Below are 20,586 nucleotides of genomic sequence, written 5' to 3'. Positions count from 1 at the left end.
GTATACAGTTTGTAGCCATTGATATGGTAAATGTGTTATTTTTCCATCATTGTCCAAAAAGCATATTAAGACCGGTTTGCATTCACATGGAATAAGAAATGTGAAATATGTTTGGTCTAGATTCAAGCTATGTTAACTTTCCAACTCTCTCTTAAAATATAGCTCCAAGAGACCTCAACCATTTCGATATTCTGTAGTATATCACATTAGTCTCCTATATTGATGACTCATATTAATGGAACAAATAATTAAGTGGTGAATATGTTAGAGGCTTTGATAAGATGTATGTATGTGCTCCTTGATAAGATATGAGTTATTTTAAAAATAACTTTTACTGGGGCACCTGAGTGGCTCAGTTGGTTAAGCCTCTGACTCTTGATTTTGGCTCAGGTCATGATCAAGCCCTGCATTGTGCTCCACACTGAGCGTGGATCCTGGTTAAAATTCTCTCTCTCCCTCTCTCTCTGCCCCTCTCTCCACTTACTCTCTCTCTCAAAAAAAAAAAAAATAAAAATAAAAATAAAATAAAAAATAAAAATAAAAATAACTTTTACTTAATATTTTGATGAAAATAATAATCTATAATTTTATTGACTTGCCTGCCACATGTAATTCTCTGCTTACCACTATGTGTATATTACCACATTCAATCTTACAACAAACCTATTACTGTTTTCATTTTACCAATGATGAAGCTGAAGCTCAGAGTCGTTACATACTTGGTCAAATTTATACACTGCTAAGAAGATTTAGAACCAGAACTCAGGTCTGTTTGACATCAAAACTCATGCTTACTTCTCTGTTACTGCACTAAGACACAAAGGGTTCCCCAAACCTGTTGTTCAGAGTTGATTCTCTGGTCCTTGTCACTTCTTTTTTCATTTTGCCTTGTCACTAAACAGGAAATAACTCATTATTTTAGCCAGATGGCAGCCAAATCACACCTCTCTGAGAAAAAAAAAAAACTGACTGCCTTTACTTTAAATGACACATAAATCATAATGTTTAAATCATCCTTTCAACATAGTGTCAGGATAAAATACAGGGGAAATACTTGAATTTTTTAGAAATAGTTATAAATTGCTGAGTATGGACAGAATTAAAGCTTTCAAAAATGGAAAGGATATATCAGGCTGTTAGATGTCTTGTTTCAGACTGCTGGTTGAAAGGGAACACTTTCTCAGGGAAGGTGCACTTGAGGAGTCTTAGAGATATTTCAAGAAGTCATGATACCAAATTGAATTAGGAAACTGGCCAAAGCAGCATTTTCCCAGGACATTAACTCTTACTCTCCTATTTGTCATCATGAATATATATTTGTTCCATAAATGTACGTATAATGGATGCTTTCTAATAATGATGGTTATCTACTCCCAAATAGCGTTCTTTGTTCTTAGAGCTGTTTCTTCTGTGTCTGTTGGACTCATCTTTAGCCTGAACTACTGTCCTACTGGAGAACACAGAGCATATTCTCTTTACAGCCTGGATTTTCATCAAAGAAGTCAACCAAAATAGTTATAGAAATTTAATTCAACTTAGGGCTTAAACACAAAACAATATCCTTTGTTGGCTGTTATCACTGTTGTAGTGACAGAAACCAGAAAAGGAGAGATGAGGATTGATTGTTAACTCTGCTTCTTAGAAATAAAAATATAGGCAATATGCCAGAGGCTTCTACTTATTCTCTAAGAAGTAAATGGAAAACTATAAGTGAAATAACTTTTATTATTTGAATTTTATAAAATTTATAACTTGGTTCTCCCAAAAGGCTACTTAAAGTGAATTTACTTCTATAGGGAACAGAATTTCACATTTCACAGTGAACAAAAGGTTTGTTGAACTTTATACTGAAAGCTAGAAAAAAAAATTATAGAAGTATATTTATTAAACCAAGTACTATAATTAGGTTATTATATCAAACATACTTCAACTATGTGCTAGTAATATTAGGAAAAAATAAAGTGTAAATCAAATTCTCTTTTTTTGTGGGGAAATCAGACAAAAACATTTGTTATAATGTTATAACATCCTTCATTTTACAATTGACATTTTATAGAACATAAAGGGTTGTTTTTACAAAGACATATGGAAGCTTCATCAATTTTTTCCAATGGTCTTTTACGATTTGTTATTCAAAAACATTCTATTTTAATTTTGTTTATTCTGACATCATCTTTGCCATTGTTTCCTTCTTCCAGGTCATTATTTTTCAATAGTTTTGTCTGTGATTCTCCAGCACACTTTTTTATATTTATAAAATTGGATAATCATCCATAAACTGTTAGACTTTCATAGAAAGGGAAAAGGATTATTAATGCAATTGCTAAACAGAAAAAGATATTTTGAGTGGAAACGAATATTTAAATTAATATTTTTGTGCTTTGACTTTTGCTTTCCTAAACAATAACATGTCTGCAGAGACTTAGTGAATAAGAATTCATAGAATAGAGGAGGGGTTTAAAGAAAAGTCTGTGGAATGAGATAATATGTGTATCATTCTGTTCAGGCTGCTATACAAAATACCACAAGCTGGGTGGCTTAAACCATAAATTTATTTTCCTATGGCCCTTTAAGCTGAAAGTCCAAGATCAGGATGCTCTCAGGATTGGTTTCTGGTTAGGCCTCTCATCTTAGCTTGTAGATGGTCCCTTCTCATTGTTTCCTTACATGGCATTCCCTCTCTGTAGTGAGAGAGAGACTTATGTCTCTTATAAGAATGCAAATCCTAACAGATTAGGGCCTTCCCTTATGACTTCATTTAACCTTAATTATGTCTGTAAGGCCCTATCTCTAAATACAGTCACATTAGGAATTAGGGCCTCAATATATGGATTTTAGGGGACAAAATTCAGTCCCTAGCAACATGTGCTCAATTATAGCTCCATTGCTTTCTTCCTGTTTCACCTTGGATAGATTATAAGCATCACTTAGCCTTAATTTGATAATCTATATAATATGGAAAATTACTCAACTCATGGGATTTTGACATGGATCAAAGAAACAATGCATCTTAAGGATTCAGCATAGTGCCTGGCACAGAATAAGTGCACAATAAATATTAGTTGTTATTTTGGGTTCCTGTTGATACCCCAGTGCTAATTCAATCTGAAAAATGAAAAGGGATTGTCTTCTTCCCTTTACGACACTAAGAAATGGGGAACCTGGAAGAGATCAGGGATGATGGTGGAGTAGGAGGATCCTGAGCTCACCTTGTCCCAGAGATGTACTGAAGTAACAACTATGCAACAAACTCTGAAAATGACTTGGGGACTGGCATAACACATCTTCCATAGCTAGTCATAGAGAGAAGGCCACATAGAAAAGGGTATAGGGGTGGAGATGAGGTCAGGAACCAAATCCCTGTTGCAACTAACCACAAGTGGGAGGGAAATCACAAGCATGGAGGAGTAAGGGAATGAGATTACATACCAAGCTCTCCTGGCCTTGGAGACCTGCATGGGAATACAAGTCCCTATAACATCTGGCTATGAAAATCACTAGGGGTTAATATCAGGAGAGCCAGAGGTCTATAGGAAACCAAGTCTTTGCCCATAAAGGGCCAGTACACTAAATGACTCAACCTGACACACAGCACGGAAGCAGTAGTTGAAAGACTCCTGGGGTATATGTGAAGAAAATTTCTTGACTAATATTAGGATGTTTGCCAGAGAGACAGCAATCTGCAGGAGATTTCCCCAGGAACAAAAGTGCTGGTGGGTGCCATTTTTCTTGGCCTCCCCAAGCCTGGGTAGCTAGAGGTTTGCAGGAGCCAAGTCTAACACTCTCCATCTACCTTGTTAGCACTCTGTGCCTTGCCCCAGTGTTCCCCTGCAAACCCACCCCATGCAACCTGCCTATCTCTTCAGGCATCCCTCAAAAGTAGCTCCTGCCTCACCATAAACCTTGCCTTTTGGTACCCCCATAGCTGTCACGGCAGCTAATTGCAGACAGCTAGACTGAGGGCCAATTATTCCTACTAGTGAACCCTCAGAAGCTTCAGCTGTGTTTCTCAAAAGTGTGGGAAGCAAACCCTGCCCAGTGTACCCACAATAAGTGCAGTGGGTCATTGCAGCCACCTGGGTTGAGGTCCAGCCCCCCTTCTCCCACCATGTTCACAGCAATTGCAACTCAGCCACAATAGGAGGGTGCATGTGGTCCACATAAAGGAAACCCCTGGAGTGCCTGGTTTTAATGACTGAATGTGTGGAAGTGCACTATAGAGCACCACAGGACCTCTTCTACACAAAGCCACTACTTTCAGGACCAGAAGATGTAACTTACCTACTTAAAACATAGAAATAAATACAGAGGGTTAGAGAAAATGAGGAGACAGAGGACTATGTCCCAAATGAAAAATAAGATAAAAACAGACAAAGAACTAAACAAAACAGAGACAAGTAATATGACTGATAAAGAGTTCAAAGTAATGGTCATGAAGATACTCACCAGACTTGATAGAAGACCAGATCAACTCAGAATTCAACAGAGATAGAATCAAAGAATAATCAGAGCTGAAGAATACAGTAAGTGAAGACAAAAATACACTAGATGGAATCAACAGAAGATTAGAAGTGGCAGAAGAGTGGATGAGTGATCTGGAAGACTGGATAATGAGAAGGAACCAAGCTGAACAGCAAAAAGGAAAAAAAGAATAATAAAAAATAATAAGTTAAGCAACCTCTGGGACACCATCCAGTGTAATAACACTCACATTATAGGGATTCCAGAAGGAGAGAGAAAAGAGGCATAAAACTTATTTGAAGAAATACTAATGGCTGCAAACTTCCCTAATTTGAAGAAGAAAACAGACATTCAGGTCCAGAATCAGAGAGCCCCAAACAAAATGAACCCAAGCAGGTCCACACCAAGACACGTGATAATTAAATGGCAAAAACCAAAGATTAAGAGAGAATCTTAAAAGCAGCACTAGAAAAGAAAACAGTTACATACAAGGGGAAAACCCAGAAGGCTATCAGCTGATTTTCAGCATAAACCTTGTAGGCCAGAAGGGAGTGGCATGATATATTCAAAGTCCTGAAAGGAAAAAACACTACAACCAAAAATAGTCTACCTGGCAAGGTTATCATTCAGAATTGAAGGAGAGATAGAGTGTCCCAGACAAACAAACAAATCACCACTAAATCAGCCTTACAAAAATGTTAGAGGGTGTTCTTTAATGGAAAGAAAAGGTTATAACTAGAAGTAAAATTAAGAAAGGAAAAAAAAATCACTGGTAAAGTAAATATCTAGTAAAGGTAGTAGATTAATCACTTATAAAACCAGTATGGAGGTTAAAAATACAAAAGTAGTAAAATCAATTATATTTACAAAAATTAGTCAAGGGATACACAAAAATTAAAGGATGTAAAATATGACATATACATTAAACATGGAGGGGGCAGTTAAAATTTAATGCTTTTAGAATGTGTACAAATTAAGTGACTATCAACTTCATATAAAATAATATATGCATAAGATGTTATATATGAACCCTATGGTAACCACAAATCAAAAACCTATACTAGATACACAAAAAATAAAGAGAAAGGAATCCAAGCATAAAACTAAAAAAAGCCATCAAACCACAAGGGAAGAGAATAGGAGAAAAAGAGGTATAGAGAACTACAAAACAACCAGAAAACAACCCATCTATAAGCTGCCTGTAAGAGACTCACATCAGATTGAGAGACACATGCAGACTGAATATGAGAGGATAGGAAAAAAAAGAAACTGGGGTAGCAATACTTAGACAAAATAGACTTTAAAACAAAGTCTATAGCAATAGACAGAGAAGGACACTACATAATAATCAAGGGATATTTCTAAAAAGAGGATATAACAACTGCAAATAACTATGAACCCCAAATAGGAGCACCTGAATATATAAAGCAAATATTAACAGGGATATATTGACAGTCATACCATAATAGTAGGGGATTTTAATACCTTACTTACATGAATGGATGGATCATCCAGACAGAAAATAAGAAAATTGAATTTAAAAAAAAAGAAAACAGTAGCTTTGAACAACATATTAGGTCAGATTAACTTAAAAATTATATACAGAACATTCCATCCCAAACTAGCAGAATACATATTCTTTTTAAGTGCACACGGAACATTCTTCAGGATAGACAAGTTAAGCCACAAAATAAGTCTCAATAAACTTAAGAAAATTGAAAATCCTATCAAACATTTTTTCCAACCATAACAGTATAAAACTAGATTTCAATTATAAAAAAAAAAAAAACTGGAAAAATACAAACACATAGAGGCCAAACAGCACATTACCAAACAACCAGTGGATCAACAAAGAAATCAAAGAGAAAATTAAAAAAAAAAATACATGGAGACAAATGAAAATGAAAACACAGTAGTCCAAAATCTTTGAGATGCAGGAAAAGAAGTTCTAAGAGGAAAGGTTATAGCAATACAGAACTACCTCAAGAAATAAGAAAAACTCAAACCATCTAAGACCTAAAGGAACTAGAAAAAGAAAAAGAAACAAAATGCAAAGTTAGTAGAAGGAAGGAAATATTAAAAACTAGAGTAGAAATAATTGAAATAGAGACCAAAAAAAAAAGAGAGAGATTAATAAACCAGGAGCTGGTTCTTTGAAAAGATAAACAAAATTAATAAACCTTTAGCCAGACTGATAAAGAAAAAAGACAGAAAACCCAAATAAATCAGAAATGAAAGAGAAGTAACAACTGATACCACAGAAATAAAAAGAATTATATGAGAACACTATGAAAAAGTACATGCTAACAAATTAGGCAACCTAGAAGAAATGGGTAAATTCCTAGAAACACACAATCTTCCAAGACTAAATTAGAAGAAAATAGAAAATTTGAACAGATTATTACTAGTAACAAAATTGAATCAGTAATCAAAAAACTCCCAACAAACAAAAATCAGAACCAGATGGCATCACAGGTGAGTTCTACCAAACATTTAAATGAGTTAATACCTATTCTTCTCAACCTATTCCAAAAATAGAAGAGGAAAAACCCTACCAATTTATTCTATGAGGACAGCATTACTCTGGTACTAAAGACACTCCAAAAAAGCAAACTATAGGCCAGTATTCTGAGGAACAGATGCAAAAGTCCTCAACAAAATATTAGCAAACCAAATTCAACAATACATTAAAAGGATCATTCACCACAGTCAAGTGGTATTTAATTCCAGGATGCAAGGATGGTTGAGTATTTGTAAGTCAACCAATGTGATACATCACATTAATAAGAGGAAGAATAAAAATCATATGATCATCTCAAAAGATGCAGAAAAGGCATTTGCCAATATTCAACATCCATTCATGATAAAAATCTCAAAAAAGTGGATTTAGAGGTAACATCCTTCAACATAATAATAGCCATATATAAAAACCCCACAACTAACATAATACTGGTGAAAAACTGAAGGCTTTTCTCTAAAATCAGGAACAAGACAAGGTTGTTCACTCTCACCACTTTTACTCAACATAGTACTGGAAATCCTAGCTGCAGCAATCAGATGAGAAAAAGAAATAAAAGGCATCCAAGTTGGTAAGAAAGAAGTAAAGTGGTCCCTATTTGCAGATGACATGATGCCATTTATAGAGAACCCTAAAGACTCCACCAAAAACCTTTCAGAGTAAATGAATTCAGTAGAGTAAATGTAACCAAGAAGGTGAAAAGTCTGTACTCCGAAAAATATAAGGCATAGATGAAAGAGATTGAAGATGACACAGACAAATGGAAAGATATACCATGCTCATCAATTGGAAAAATTAATGTTATTAAAAGGTCCACACTACCCAAAGCAATCTACAGATTTAATACAACCACTATCAAAATACCACACCTAGAATAATAATCCATCAATAATACCATAACCTAGAATAAATAATCCTAAAATTTGTATGGAACCACAAAGACCCCGAATAGCCAAAACAATGAAGAAAGAACAAAGTTGGAGGTGTCACAATCCCAGATTTCAAGGTATACTATGAAGCTGTAGTAAGGAAAACAGTGTGGTACTGACACAAAACAAACACATAAATCAATGGAATCGAGAGCCCAGAAATAGACCTAAGCATATATGGTCAATTTATTTACAACAAAGAAGGTAAGAACGTACACTAGAGAAAAGACAGTATCTTCAATAAGTGGTATTGGGAAAATTGGACAGCTACATGCAAAAGGATGAAACTGGACCACTATCTTACACAGTGCACAGAATAAACTCAAAATGGATTAAAGACCTAAATATGAGACTTGAAATCATAAAATACCTAAAAGAAAACATAGATGGTAGTCTCTTGACATTGGCTTTAGGAACATATTTATGGATATGTCTCCTAAGACAAGGGAAACAAAAAATAAACTATTGGGACTACACCAAAATAAGAGGCTTTTACCTAGCAAAGGGAACCATCAGCAAAACAAAAAGGCAACCCACTACTGAATGTGAGAAGATATTTGCAAATGATATATATGATAAGGGGTTAATATCCAAAATATATAGAGAATTTAGGGGTGCCTGGGTGGCTCAGTCAGTTAAGCATCTGTGCTTGTCTTGGGTCATGATCCTGGGGTCCTGGGATCTAGCCCCACATTGGGCTCTCTGCTCAGCTGGAAGTCTGCTTCTCCCTCTCTCTCTGGCTGCCACTTCCCCTGCTTGTGCTCTCTCTCTCACTCACTCACTCCCTCAAATAAATAAAATATATATATATATATATATATATATATAAGAATTTATACAACCTAACACCAAAAAAAGAATAATTGAGTTAAAGAATGGACAGCGGACCTTAGTAGACATTTTTCCAAAGAAGACATACAAATGGCCAACAGATATATGAAAAGATGGTATCACTAATCATTAGGGAAATGCAAATCAAAATTACAATGAGATAACACCTTACAATAGAATGGCTAGTATCAAAAAGTTAAGAAATAACAAGTGTTGGTGAGGATGTGGAAAAAAGGGAACCCTCATGTACTGTTGGTAGGGATGTAAACTGGTGTAACCACTGCGGAAAACAGTGTGGAGATTCCTCAAAAAATTAAAAATGGAAATACCACATGATCCAGTAATTCCACTACTGAGTGTTTTACTCAAATAAAATAAAAATATTAATTTCAAAATATATATGCACCCCTATGTTTATTGAAGCATTGTTTACCCAAGATATAGAAGCAACCCAAGTGTCCATCCATAGAAATCTTTAGATAGATGTCTTTATTTAATAAAGAAGATGTGATATGGAATCAATACAATGGAATATTAACAACACAATGGAATATTACCACAGCCATAAAAAAAGAATGAGATCTTGCCATTTGTGACAAAATGGGTGGACTTAGAGGGTATTATGTTAAGCAAAATAAGTCCGATAGAAAGACAAATACCATATGATTTCACTTATATGTGGAATCTAACAACAGCAACAAAAAACCTAACAGAAACAGACTCATATATACAGAGAACAAATGGGTACTTGACAGAGGGGAAGAAGATGGTGGTATGGATGAAATAGATGTAGGGAATTAAGAGGTACAAACTTCTGGTTATAAAATAAGTCATGGAGATTAAAAATACAGCATAGAAAATACAGTGAATAATATTGTGATGACATAGTATGGTGACAGATGGCAACTATACTTATCATAGTGAGCACTGAGTAATGTGTATAGTTGTTTGAGTCACTATGTTGTACACCTGAAACTAATATAACATTATATGTCTACTATACTTTAATTAAAAAAAAAAAAGAAATGGTTTGTAGAGAGTGAGTAGAGTGGGAAGAAATAGCTACTAAGAGAAGTGAAAAGCAGGCTGAGTCCCTGAGATTTTGAACAGTAGTAAGAAAAGCATCTTTGTCTAACAAGGAACCTAAATGCTTAGTTACCCAAAGATCTATGAAGCTTCCCAATCTATCTGTCTCAATAGACTCAAAACTCAAGGACAAAAATGGCCAAGTTTTATGCACCTCTGTATTTCTGATGTTATCTGATATTGATTGTATTTTACCTGTAGTCAATGGTCAATGTGTTTATAGAACTTATATATTTAATTATTTCACTATACTTATTTAATTATGATGAGTGTAGCTCTTTGCCTAACCTTTATTTCAGGGGTCTAGCCACCTTAGATGATTGATTGGATTGTCCAGATCATTCTGAGGTATCCCAGTTTTCTGGGGTCCTAGAGGAACACAACTGTGTTAGTCTAACACAGAGATGATCATGATGGTCCTTAAATTACTTCAGGGGAATGTTGAGATGAGTTTAATATTTTATTGTGGATAGAAAACAAAAGTCCTTAAATAAATACCCAACCTCTCTTTGAAGTCATTTCCTCTTTAGCCTTGCTTTAAATTTTTCCATAATTATTGAAATTGGTGTGTTTTTTAAAAGATTTTATTTATTTATTTGAGAGAGAGAGAGCGAACATGAGTGGGGGGAGGGGTAGAGAGAGGGAGAAAGGCAGACGCCCTGCTGAGCAGGGAGCCTGACACAGCTTCATCCCAGAATCCGGTGATCATGAGCTGAGCTGAAGGCAGACACTTAACTGACTGAGCCACCCAGGAGCCCCCAAATTGGTGTGTTTTAGTGGGATTTCTCTCTCATTTGTTCATTTTGCTCATCACTGCTATTCTGTGGTTTCTAGATTAAAAAAAAAATTTTTTTTCAAGTTATTCCATCAGGTTGCTCTCTTACTTAGTCTTCCTATTCTTTCTTTCTTTCCCAAAACTATAGAAATTAAAGATGAAAAAGGCACATTGCTCATCAAGTCCCTCTTCTTCCAGGATTCAATAGTCTTCTTTAATAGAGCATTTTTACCACTTAGCTAAAAATGATTCAAGTGATGGGGTTTCCACCACTTCCTGTGAATGACTGTTCCACAGACTGACAGATCCCATTACGTGGTCATTTTCCTCCTCATGCTCTGCCTACATTTTTTTTTTTTTGCTCAATTTAATTCTGTTTGTCTTAGTTATACCGCTTTTATAACTTAAAGAAATTCCTCTCCCCTTCTTGCTCCATATTTCCCTCAAATATTTGCTGATGGTTATTGTTTCTCTTAGTCATTATTTGGCCCAACCATTTGAATTAGGTCTTTCATCTTTTCCTGTTATCCAGTACCTCTAGCTATTTCAATCTTTAGGTATTTGTGTTCAAAACTTGCCATTTAAAAAAATGTTCTAAATTTTTGGGAATGGGAAAGTACAAATCTCCACAAGAGACTTTTCTCTCAGAAACTTCAAGATGATATACACACACAATGCAGGACAGAAATAATTCAGGGCCTCTTGTACTTATAGCTTCAGTTGTAATATTAAGCGATGGTGCTTCTTCTTGGTTCAAAACTCCTAATTCAAGTCCTATCTCTTTCATGAAACCAGCACTTGGCACCGTTAGAAAAAGGACCAATATTTCACTGTCTGAAGAAAATGGATTCTTCTGTCTCAGAATATTTAGAAACATCTCCAAAGAGGCACCAGTCTCCTGAAAGAGAGGTAAATTTTTCAAAAAATAAAATTTTAATTAAAAAAATTTTTCCTTCTAAAATTCTTTGCAAACCTAATTTACTCTCCCAATAGGCCCTCAGATCCCCAGATTCATTTGTGGCAGAGGTCCTTACTAACCAGTGCTAGAAATACCATTTGAACATGATGTTTTAAGAAATGGATTATTTCTTTAGAACTGACGTAAAGCTGTTACTTTATTAACAACATAAATAAGGATGGTGTAATACATACATATATATATACACACACACACACACACATACACATACACATACACATATATATATTTAGGGACATCTGGGTGACTCAGATGGTTAAGCCTCTGACTCTTGATTTCGGCTCAGGTAATGATCTCAGGGTGGTGAGATTGAGCCTGGCATCAGGTTTGGCACTGGGTGTGGAGACTGCCTAAGATTCTTTCTCTCCTTCTCCCTCTGCGACACCCCCCCCCCAACTCCTCTCTCTCCTTTTCTTATATCTAATGCATTTTTCCTTTAGTCAATGACTATTGCCATAAAATGTAATTTCTGTTTCTTTTTCATTTATTTTTGTTGCTATTACTGATATTTTACAGTGCCAATTGAAGCTCTGAGGGTGAGTTGTTAACAATATTTGCTTTGTTGTCTGACCTTAGAAATGATGAAAACATAAGGTATATGTGTTAACTTGAAATGTCTTCAGTATAGATATGTTAGGATCATAGATGAAAGCCAAATAATAGTATAGAAATAAATGGGCTTTGGAGCCAGATAGCCATTTATCTCTGCCTTGCTATAAATTCTAAAGCAGGTAACTTCTCATGTTTTTTTTTTCAAATATTTTTCTCTCCCTCTGACTTGGAAAGTATGACTAGTGACTGCTTTCTTATTTTAAATAACTTATTCGTAATAGTTATTGCTACAGAGTATATCAAAACTTAATAATGTTATGATCCCCACTCACTGTGTTTGGCTAATTCTGCCCATCATCCTCACAGAAACCAGACCTATAGGATGGTTAGATTTTCCAAATATATCTTTTACCTGTTTTCCGACTCCTGAGTTTGCTGAAGTAGTATTTTGCTTCCTTGTTAATATATTTTTCCCTGACAAAATGTCGATTTTATGGCATAATTCTTGCTTATTACATATTATAATTTTCAATTACATTAAAATGATTTATTCCGATTTTACTATGATTATTACCATTTATTGCTCACAATTGTCTTCTATAAACACTTGTTCTATCTAGAGAGGTCACACATAATTTTCTTGGTTAGAGTGCTTTCTCAGGTAATTGCTTCAGTGATTGAATACATGGAGAGAAAGGGCATGTAATTTTTGAATCCTTATGAGATATGAAAATGAAGGATATCTTGGAGAAGGATTAAGAATCTTTATAATAGTACCTTGTCTCATTAATAAGTCTATAGCTCTCTCTTTTTTATTTTCCATTGTTGTAGAGGGGGAATCTGATGCTAGATGGTAACTTCCCCAAAGTGCATGATCCAGGAGAAAGTAAGGTAGAAGCCACAATGTCTTTTATGACCTACATGAGGGGTGAATACTAGAGGCAGGCTCAGTGGAAGCCAATTTGGATGCTGGCTAACCCAGTAATTTACATTGTTGTTTAATTAAGAGTTTTCTAAGATAATTGTAGATTTAAATTCAATTACTATCCAGAAAGATAAGTGCACACTTTGCCAAGTTTTCCCAATGGTAACATTTTGCCAGATGGTAATATAATATTACAATCAGGATATTGACATTAATAAAATCCACCAGTTGTATTCAGCTTTCTCAGTTTTACTCCTACTCATTTGTGTATGTATATATGTTTGTGTGTATTAAGTTCTAAACAATTAAATCATGAGTGTTGATTCATATATTCAACACCTCATTCAAGATTCTGAACAGTTCCAACACCACAAGAATCCTCCTGTGGCTTTTTTACAAGCATCCCTTCTTCCCTCTTGCACCAACTCTGGTCTCCAACCCTAAACCCTGGTAATCACCAATCTATCCTCATTTCTACAGGTAAGTAGTTAAACAATGGTAGTGTAACATACCACAAAATACTACTCAGAAATATAAAAGGAAAGGACAATTGATATAATAATAACTTGGATGACTCTTCAAGGAATTATTCTTATTTTTTTTAATTTTATTATGTTATGTTAGTCACCATACAATACATCATTAGTTTTTGATGTGATGATCCACAATCCATTGTTTTTGTATAACACCGAGTGCTCCGTGCAGTATGTGCCCTCCTTAATACCCATCACTGGGCTAACCAATCCCCCCTCCCCCTCCCCTCTAAAACCCTGTTTGTCTCTCAGAGTCCATTGTCTCTCATGGTTCATCTCTCCCTCCAATTCCCCCCCGCCATTGTTCCCTTCCTTCTCCTAATGTCCTCCATGCTATTCCTTATGTTCCACAAATAAGTGAAACCATATGATAATTGACATTCTCTGCTTGACTTATTTCACTTAGCATAATCTCCTCCAGTCCCATCCATGTTGATGTAAAAGTTGGGTATTCATCTTTTCTGATGGCTGAGTAATATTCCATTGTATATATGGACCACATCTTCTTTATCCATTCATCTGTTGAAGGGCATTTCGGCTCTTTCCACAGTTTGGCTATTCCGGACATTGCTGCTATGAACATAGGGGTGCATATGGCCCTTCTTTTCACTACATCTGTGTCTTTGGGGTAAATACCCAGAAATTCAATTGCTGGGTCATAGGGTAGCTCTATTTTTAAATTTTTGAGGTACCTCCATGCTGTTTTCCAAAGTGGCTGTACCAACTTGCACCAACTGTACCACTCTTACACCAACAGTGTAAGAAGGTTCCCCTTTCTCCACAACCTCTCCAACATTTGTTGTTTTTTGACTTGTCCATTTTTGCCATTCTAACTGGTGTAAGGTGGTATCTCAATGTGGTTTTGATTTGAATTTCCCTGATGGCTAATGATGAAGAACACTTTTTCATGTGTCTGTTAGCCATTTGTATGTCTTCTTCAGAGAAGTGTCTTTTCATATCTTCTGCCCATTTTTTGACTTGATTATTTGTTTTTTGGGTGTTGAGTTTGAGAAGTTCTTTATAGATCTTGGATAAAAGCCCTTTATCTGTAGTGTCATTTGCAAATATCTTCTCCCATTCTGTGGGTTGCCTCTTTGTTTTGTTGACTGTTTCCTTTGCTCTGCAGAAGCTTTTTATCTTGATGAAGTCCTAAAAGTTCATTTTTGCTTTTGTTTCACTAGCTTTTGGAAATGTATCTTGAAAGAAGTTGCTGTGGGCGATGTCAAAGAGGTCACTGCCTATGTTCTCCTCTAGGATTTTGATGGATTCTTGTCTCGCATTGAGGTCTTTCATCCACTTTGAGTTTATCTTTGTGAATGGTCTTAGAGAATGGTAGAGTTTCATTCTTCTGCATGTGGCTGTCCAATTTTCCCAGCACCATTTATTGAAGAGACTGTCTTTTTTCCATTGCATGTTTTTTTCTGCTTTGTCAACCATTATTTGACCATATGAGGGTCCATATCTGGGTTCTCTATTCTGTTCCATTGGCCTATATGTCTGTTATTGTGCCAGTACCATGCTGTCTTAGTGATCACAGCTTTGTAATATAGCTTGAAATCGGGCAACGTGATGCCACCAGCTTTGTTTTTCTTTTTCAACATTTCCTTGGCAATTCAGGGTCTTTTCTGATTCCATACAGATTTTAGGATTGTTTGTTCCAGCACTTTGAAAAATGTCATTGGAATTTTGATCAGGATGGCGTTGAATGTATAGATTGCTCTGGGTAGCATAGACATTTAACAATGTTTATTCTTCCGATCCATGAGCATGGAATATTTTTCCATCTTTTTGTGTCTTCTTCGATTTCTTTCATGTGTTCTGTAGTTCCTAGAGTATAGATCCTTTACCTCTTTGGTTAGGTTTATTCCGAGGTATCTTTTGGTTTTGGGTGCTATTGTAAATGGAATCGTTTCTCTGATTTCTCTTTCTACAGTTGTGTTGTTAGTGTGTAAGAAAGCAACTGATTTCTGTGCATTGATTTTGTATCCTGACACACTACTGAATTGCTGTATGAGTTCTAGTAATTTGGGGGTGGAGTCTTTTGGGTTTTCCACATAAAGTATCATGTCATCTGCGAAAAGAGAGAGTTTGACTTCTTTGCCAATTTGAATACGTTTTATTTCTTTTTGTTGTCTAATTGCTGTTGCTCGGACTTCTAGTACTATGTTGAACAATAGTGGCAAGAGTGGGCATCCTTGTTGTGTTCCTGATCTTAAGGGAAAGGCTCTCAGCTTTTCCCCATTGAGGATGATATTTGCTGTCGTTTTTCATAGATGGATTTTATGAACTTGAGGAATGTTCCCTCTATCCCTATACTCTGAAGAGTTTTAATCAGGAAAGGATGTTGTATTTTGTCAAATGCTTTTTCTGCATCAATTGAGAGGACCATATGGTTCTTCTCCCTCCTCTTATTAATGTGGTGTATCACATTGATTGATTTGTGAATGTTGAACCACCCTTGCATCCCGGGGATAAATCCCATTTGGTCGTGGTGGATGATCCTTTTAATGTATTGTTGGATCCTATTAGCTAGGATTTTGTTGAGGATTTTGGAATCCATATTCATCAGGGATATCAGTCTGAAATTCTCCTTTTGGATGGGGTCTTTGCCTGGTTTGGGGATTAAGGTAATGCTGGCCTCATAGAATGAGTTTGGAAGTTTTCCTTCTGTTTCTATTTTTTGAAACAGCTTCAGTAGAATAGTATTATTTCTTCTTTGAATGTTTGGTAGAATTCCCCAGGGAATCCATCAGGCCCTGGCTCTTGTTTTTTGGGAGATTTTTGATCACTGCTTCAATCTTGTTACTGGTTATTGCCTATTCAGGTTGTCAATTTCTTCCTGTTGCCGTCTTGGCAGCTTATAGGTTTCCAGGAAGGCCTCCATTTCATTCAGATTGCTCAGTTTATTTGCATATAGTTGTTGATAATAATTTCTAATAATTGTTTCTATTTCCTTGGTGTTAGTCATGATCTCTCCCCTTTCATTCATAATTTTATTAATTTGGGTCCTTTCTCTTTTCTTTTGGATAAGTCTGGCCAGTGGTTTATTGATCTTATTAATTCTTTCAAAGAACCAGCTTTTAGTTTCCTTGATCTAATCTACTGTATTTCTGGTTTCTAATTCATTGATTTCTGCTCTAATTTTAATTATTTCTCTTCTAATGTGTGGCTTAGGCATCATTTGTTGCTTTTTCTCTAGTTCTTTAGGGTGTAGAGTTAGTTGGTGAATTCGGGATTTTTCTATTTTTTTGAGTGAGGCTTGGATGGCTAGGTATTTCCCCCTTAGGACCGCCTTTGCAGTATCCCATAGGTTTTGGACTGATGTGTTTTCATTCTCATTGATTTCCATGAATTGTTTAAGTTCTTCTTTGATTTCCTAGTTGACCCAAACATTCTTGAGCAGAGTGGTCTTTAGCTTCCAAGTGTTTGAATTTCTGCCAAATTTTTTCTTGTGTTTGAGTTCCAGTTTTAAAGCATTGTGATCTGAGAATATGCAGGGAATAATCTCAATCTTTTGATATCAGTTGAGACCTGATTTGTGACCCAGTATGTGTTCTATTCTGCAAAAAGTTCCATGTGTGCTCGAGAAGAATGAGTATTCTGTTGTTTTAGGGTGGAATGTTCTGTAAATATCTATGAGGTCTATCTGGTCCAGTATATCATTCAAAGCTCTTGTTTCCTTGTTGATTTTCTGTTTAGATTATCTGTGCGTTGCTGAGAGTGGACTATTGAGGTCTCCTACAATTAACGTATTGTTATCAATATGACTCTTTATTTTGGTTAACAGATGGCTTATGTAGATGGCTGCTCCCATGTTGGGGGCATAGATATTTACAATTGTTAGATCTTCTTGTTGGATAGACCCTTTAAGAATGATATAGTGTCCTTCTGTGTCTCTAATTACAGACTTTAGTTTAAAATCTAATTTGTCTGATATAAGAACTGCTACCCCAGCTTTCTTTTGAGGTCTGCTGGCATGGAAGATGGATCTCCATCCCTTCACTTTCAGTCTGGATGTATCTTTAGGTTCAAAATGAATCTCTTGTAGGCAGCATATGGTTGGGTCCTGTTTTTTTATCCAGTCTGCAACCCTGTGCTGTTTTATGGGAGCATTTAGGCCACTCATGTTGAGAGTGATTATTGAATGATATGAATTAATTGTCATCATGATGCCTGTGAAGACGTTGTTTTTATAGATTGTCCCTGTAAATTTCTGTTGTAGATCACTCTTGGGGTCTTTCTCCTTTTATAGAAGCCCCCTTAATATTTCTTACAGGGCTGGCTTAGTGGTCACATATTCTTTCAGTTTCTGCCAGTTGTGGAAGCTCTGCATCTCTCCATCCATTCTAAATGACAGCCTTGCTGGTTAAAGTATTCTTGGCTGCATGTTATTCTCATTTAGTACCCTGAATATGTCTTGCCAGGCCTTTCTGGCTTGCCAGGTCTCTGTGGATAGGTCTGACGTTATTCTGATATTCCTCCCTCTGTACGTAAGTAATCTTTTCCCCCTAACTGCCCTTAAGATGGTTTCCTTGGTTCTAAGATTTGCAAGTTTTACTATCACATGCTGGGGTGTTGGCCTGTTTTCCTTCATCTTGGGAGGGGTCCTCTCTGCCTCTAGGACTCGAACGTTTGTTTCATTCCCCAGATTAGGCAAGTTCTCAGCTACGATTTGCTCAAATACATCTTCTAGTCCTCTCTCTCTCTCCACTCCCTCCGGGATTCTGATTATTCTGACATTGGAATGCTTCATGGTGTCACTTATTTCTCTTATTCTATTTTGATGGATTCTGAGTTGTTTTTCCCTGGCCTCCTCTTTTCCCTTTTTATCTATTATATTGTCTTCCAGGTCGCTTATTCGCTCTTCTGCCTCAGTTACCCTAGCTGTTAGATTATCTAGATTGGATTGGATCTCATTGATAGCATTTTTAAGTTCTGCCAATTCCCCTTTTATTTCTGCCCTTAGAGACTCTATGTTGCCATTAATTGATTTCTCCATTCTAGCCATTGTCTTCACAATTGCTAGCCTGAATTGCATCTCCAACATCTTGGTTATATCTGCATCCATTTGTAAATCTGCAGCATAAGTCATGATCTCTGAGTCTTTCCTATTTTGGGGGTTCCTCCTCCTAGTCATTCTGCTGATGGGTGTTTGAGGAATGTATAGAGTCCAAATTATTGACCAGAACCCAAGCAAGATGCACCTGTTTTCTTGGGACCTTAGGGTTGCTGGCCTCTTGTTTTCCCAGCCTGTCTTCGGTGGGCGGGGGTGGGGGGGGGCCTGCTGCGCTGTTACTCAGGCAGCCCTGTTTGGGCGGAGTTGCCCTGCCCCCCTGTGGGGGGATAGGCTCAGAGGGAATCAGTTTATGGGGCTTTTGTTCTCTGGCAGCTTTCCCTGGCAGCTTTCTGTGTCTCTTCCATGAGTCAGAGCAGAAGAGACTGTTTCCAGCCCTCTGCCTCAGAGCAGAGAGACTGCAGTCTGTTCTTCAGTGAGCTCTCCAGGCCACACTATCTCTGTTACTGTCTGTGCTGCTATAAACTGCAGTGTCCTGGGTTGTACGCCCCTCTGCAGAGCCCCCAGTCCTGCTTCCAGGTTGGGGCACGTCTCTGCCCTTTGTGCTTCTAAAACCACCAGCCACTTCCAGTTTGCACGTGCGACTCTGCCACTCCAGGTTTCTGCCCCATGGGCTGCCCTAAAATCCTTTCCCCATCACTACCGGTCTATGAGTCTGTGCCCCGTCCCCAGCGCGCGAGGCTGTCACTCACCGGTGGTGTAGGATCCCCATGGCCAGGCACCCTCCTGCTGCCGTTTATCCTCTGAAATCTGCCCAAGGAATCAGGGCTCCCTGCTTTGTACCTCAAAACCAACCGCCTGAGATATTCTGTTTGTAGAGATCCAGATCTTCTTACATCTCAGGCTGATTTTGTGGGTGCTCCGAGTAGCCTGGTAGATATCCAGCTCAATTCTGGGGACCAGTTGAAATAGGGTCCCCTACTCCTCCACCATCTTTCCTCCTCCAGGAATTATTCTTATTAAAAAAAAAAACAGGGTTCCTTCAGCCATGTTCCCTCTTTCTTTTCCTTCCTTCCTTCCTTCCTTCCTTCCTTCCTTCCTTCCTTCCTTCCTTCCTTCCTTCCTCCCTCCTTCTTCTGTTTGAAGAACTTCCTTAAGAGTAGGTTTACTAGTGAAAAAATTTTTTAGTTTTTTTTCACTTGAGAATGTTTTTAATTTCCCTTTAATTCTTGAAAAATAGTTATCACAGATATAGAATTTAAAATTGATACTTATTTTCTTATAGCACTTGAAAAATATTGTGTCACATACTTATGGCCTCTGTGATTTTCAATGAAAACTTCTTTGATTCTTCTATAGATAATGTGTAGTTTCTTTTTTTTTTTTTTAATTTATCAGAAGAGAGAGAGAGAGAGAGACAAGCAGGGGGAGTGGCAGGCAGAGGGAGAAGTAGGCTTCCTGCTGAGCAGGGAGCCCAATGTGGGGCTCAATCCCAGGACCCTGGGATCATGACCTGAGCTGAAGGCAGACACTTAACTGACTGAGCCACCCAGGCATCCTGATAATGTGTAGTTTCTGTCTGGTTGCTTCCAAGATATTTTTATTACTATTAATTTTCAAAAGTTTATGATCTGTCTTAGTGTAGATTCCATGGAGTTTATGCTGTTTGGGGGATTTGCTCAGCTTCTTGGATCTGTAGGTCCACCAAATTTGGAAAATTTTCAGACATTATTTTTTTCTTTTTAAGGATTTATTTATTTACTTGAGAGACAGAGAGAGGGAAAGAGAGAGAGAGTGGGGGGAGGGGCAGAGGGAGAGAATCTACAAGCATCTCCCCCTCTGAGCACAGAGCCTGTTGCAGGGTTTGATCCCACCACCCTGAGATCATGACCTGAGCCAAAACCAAGAGTCAGACACTCAACTGACTGAGCCATCCACTCACCCCCAGACATTATTTCTTCAAATACTCTTTCATTCACACTT

At 37.0% G+C, this 20,586-nt stretch overlaps 1 protein-coding gene across 5 annotated transcripts in view; it reads left to right on the top strand.

Moving 5' to 3' along the window:
• Positions 1-20,586, top strand: part of DCBLD2 (discoidin, CUB and LCCL domain containing 2) — an 803,840-nt gene that overhangs the window by 264,502 nt on the left and 518,752 nt on the right. For 4 of the 5 annotated variants that reach the window (XM_064587077.1, XM_064586291.1, XM_064587435.1 and 1 more), the window contains one exon: positions 11,396-11,509. The exons of the other annotated variant lie outside the window; for it this stretch is intronic. The gene's annotated coding sequence lies outside the window, so the exon portion shown is untranslated. The remainder of the gene's footprint in view (positions 1-11,395; positions 11,510-20,586) is intronic. 5 annotated transcript variants of the gene reach the window in all.

The sequence above is a fragment of the Mirounga angustirostris genome, unplaced genomic scaffold, assembly GCF_029215605.1.
Source record: "Mirounga angustirostris isolate CCGP_5_RB_7025 unplaced genomic scaffold, mMirAng1.0.hap1 SCAF_1, whole genome shotgun sequence".
In the NCBI taxonomy this organism is placed as follows: domain Eukaryota; kingdom Metazoa; phylum Chordata; class Mammalia; order Carnivora; family Phocidae; genus Mirounga; species Mirounga angustirostris.
This window is presented reverse-complemented; position numbering and strand designations above follow the sequence as displayed.